Raw genomic sequence first — 3510 nt, forward strand, 5'->3', positions numbered from 1 at the left:
CTTATAAGGTTGTTGTGGAACTAAATGACTTAATATAAAGTTAATATTAGTAAAGAATTAGTATCATGCCTAGTGCATAGTAAGTGCTATAGAACTGTTAGGTGGTTGTTGCTGCTGCTGGTGGTGGTGGTGGTGGTGGTAGTAGTGTTATTCCCAAGATAATGAATGGAAAAACTAATATAATGTCATTTCTGAAAAGTTAGTTTCTCTAGGACAAATTATTAAAATATGAAACAGGACATCCATAAGTTGTCAAGCTTGATGAAACAGAGCATTTAAATGGGTTATTAATGCCAAATACACATTTAATTAAAATATGCTCAAGTGATTTTTAGCTCAAGAACTGAAGATGCCCAGGGCAGCTGCATTATGGTGGTGGTGGAAGGAGAGAGCCTGGAGCCTGACTGAATAAAGCCACCAATCTTTCCAACTGCCAGGAGGACTGAGAATATATAATCGGTTTCTGTGATCATATCAACAAAAGAGCTTAAAGAGACACAGCTGGCTGTCTGACTACTGGCTCATAAAATCCAGTCTCTGCAGGAATGGGAAGCGGTTCAGGCCCCAATGGTCCTAGAGGCATGTATGAAGAACTGTGGCAGGAGATTTCATAACAAAGTAGGAAAGTTCCAGGTTTTTGAATGAGTTAATCAAAGTCATCTCTTGAAAGTACCTGGGGGACAAGGTGTCTGAGAAAGTGAAGACCAAGGTTATCAAGCTGCTTTATAGCTGCCAGAAGAATTAAAGATCAAGGACGCCTGCCACCTGTTGAAGAGACAGGGCATAGTGCAATCTGACCCACTGGTTCCTGTGGACAAGACACTGATCCCCTCTCCACTACCTCTTCTCCAAAACTCTGTTTTTTTATTATAAGGAGAAATCCAAGCTTTTAGCCAAGTTGTTGAAAAGCAAAAACCCAAATGAACTTCAAGAAGCCAACAAGTTCATCAAGTCCATGGTGAAGGAAGATGAGGCACACATCCAGAAGGTGACCAAGCATCTGTACACTTTAGAAGAGGCTAATAACAATGTGAGGCTGCTCAGTGAGTTACTGCTTCATTACAGCAAAAAGGATTCATCAGAGGCAAACAAAGAGCTCATGAAGGAGCTGTTTGATCAGTGTGAGTATAAGAGGTAGATGTTATTCAGACTAGCCAGGGAGAAAGAGGACAAGTTTGGGGGATATCCTGTGGGCCAGTGACAGCCTCTCTCAAGTCATCAACTCATATAAAGCAATTGTTGAAGGGCAGGTCATCAATGGTGAGGTGGCCACCTCAACCATATCTGACTTGAAGAAAACCACCACTCCAGTAAGCAAGGCACACTCATTGACCTTGGGGAGTTGGATGCACCACACAGCTCATCCTTATTGTTGGCCCCAGCCCCCACCCCAGCCTCCTTGGACATCCCTATCCTCCCTCCACCCACCCCAAGACTTTGGAACCTAGGTGCAGCCATTAGTGGAGCCAGGCTGAGCCTCCCAGGGCCCAGCAACACAAGCAATGCCCTCTGCTTGCTGGATGAGGAGCTACTCTATTTGGACCTTACTGACCCAGCCCCCAGGGCTCCTCCCAAAGAGTCAGCTGGAAACAGCCAGTGGCCCCTGCTCCACAATAAACAGTCAGAACTGGACTTCTTCAGCCCCAATCTTGTGACTGTTGCCTGTAGCCCCTTAGACAGGCCTGTCCTTTAGCCCTAAGCAACCCCTACAGTCAACCCGAGGCTCCACTGACACCCACCTTCCCAGCTCCTGTGGTCCCAGTTGCGTTTCTGCCCTCAAAGTAGGTTTTTTGTTTCTCACTGGACTGGCCTCAGCTTCAGCCCCAAAGGCTGAACCCACAGCCCCTGGGTACCATGGCTCAGCTTTGGGTGACAGCACCCTGCACCAGCTGGATGCCCTCAATCAGTTTCTGAAGAAGCCAAAGCTACCTCAGGCCTGGTGAAACCCATCTCCTCCAGCTTCTTCTCCAGGGCCACCACCTCTATTCTTATCCCCATCAGTACCTCAGCTAGGCCTCTCCTGCCATTCTCCATGGGGCCTTGCAACCCTCTCTTTCAGCCACCTGTCTTCCCATCCCAGGAGAGCCCCATGAAGGGGCCTGAGGTTTCCCTAAGCAGTATCCATGTCCCCCTGGAATTTATCAAATCTAACAGTGCCCTTCCTATTACAGCCTGTGATAAAAACAGCTTCCTCATGTTCTTTCACTTTGCCAAGGTATGTCCATCAGGACGTCCTGATATGCTGCTGGTGGTTGTGTCCATGCTAAATAGGGCTCCCTTGCCTATCAAGAGCATCGTGCTACAGGCTGCACGTCAGTTGAAGTGAAGTTGCAGTTGCCCTCTGGGACAGAACTCCCTCCATTTAGCCCCTTCCAGTACCTACAGCCATCACCCAGGTCATGCTGCTGGCTAATGCAAAGGTAAAGACAAGGTTTCAGTATAGGCTAACATTCATTCTAGAGGAGCAGCTCAGCACAGAGGTGGGTGAGGTGGACCAGTTCCCTTCTATGGGGCAGTATAGGAACCAATGACCCCGAAGGATGCTGTCATCTCCACTTTGAAGCTCAAGCTGGCTTCTCTGAGACAAGAAGGCAATCTGGGTCCAGTCATTCTCCATGTCCTGACCACAGTGTTTAGGGCATTGTTATAGAACAGAGGTCCTGGGCATTGCTTCCAGGAGTTGAACTGCTGCTGCCATCTCTCTTCCTTTGGCTCTTTAAAAGGACCTGGTTTTATCTACTTGTGTGACTGGAAGTGGTCATGTGACTATTGGGTGGGATGTGGCCCCTGACTCTGTACTACCTCCCTGGGAACACAGACTTTAGTACACAGGCTTTAGTAGGTTTTCCCCTCATTCTGGCATCCCTTGATGCCACAAGGGAGGAGGTCTCTAAAGAGACTCAGGGCCTTCCCTCAAGGACTAGGTCCTCACCCCCACACACACAGAGGCCTCGGCTCTCCCCTTTACCCCTGCCATGTTACTCTGTGCTTCCCCTACTGGTAGTTTCCTACTCCTACTTCCAGAAAGGTGGGCAAAGCCTGGGCACAGAGAAAAGAGTTGGTGTGCAGCCTTCTATGGGCAGCATCATCCTGGAAAAGCCACTGTATAACTGTGCTTGTCCCTGGTGGTGGCAGGCTGTGTCCTATGGACATCTCAGCAAAGCATTAGAAATAGAACTTGACCTCAAGGCAGCCCAAACTAAGGACGAGAGAGAAAATGGAAGAGAACCAGTGTTTCCTCTTCTCTGGAAGCAGGTACTCTGAGTTTTCCCGGGAAAAGTATGCCTCCTACCATGGGAACAGGACAGCCTACTCTCTACCTCTTGCTTGGCATGAAATAGACTATGTCTTGCCCTTCAAGACTCTGAAGGGAGGACAACTGCCTCCCTCTTGTCCTCCTGCCTTGACCTCTCCCTCATCCCCCAGATGGCCTGTGGTATAGCATCAGGGTCAGGCACACTGCATCACACTTACCTGCTGCCCAGAAACTCTGACTTTCCTCAACTGCTG

At 48.6% G+C, this 3510-nt stretch overlaps 1 pseudogene; it reads left to right on the plus strand.

Moving 5' to 3' along the window:
• The first annotated feature begins 369 nt into the window (after nt 1–369).
• On the plus strand, nt 370–2531 carry LOC107544351 (ADP-ribosylation factor-binding protein GGA3-like; annotated as a pseudogene).
• Nucleotides 2532–3510: the final 979 nt, after the last annotated feature.

The sequence above is a fragment of the Miniopterus natalensis genome, chromosome X, assembly GCF_054644295.1.
Source record: "Miniopterus natalensis isolate mMinNat1 chromosome X, mMinNat1.hap1, whole genome shotgun sequence".
Lineage (NCBI taxonomy): Eukaryota > Metazoa > Chordata > Mammalia > Chiroptera > Miniopteridae > Miniopterus > Miniopterus natalensis.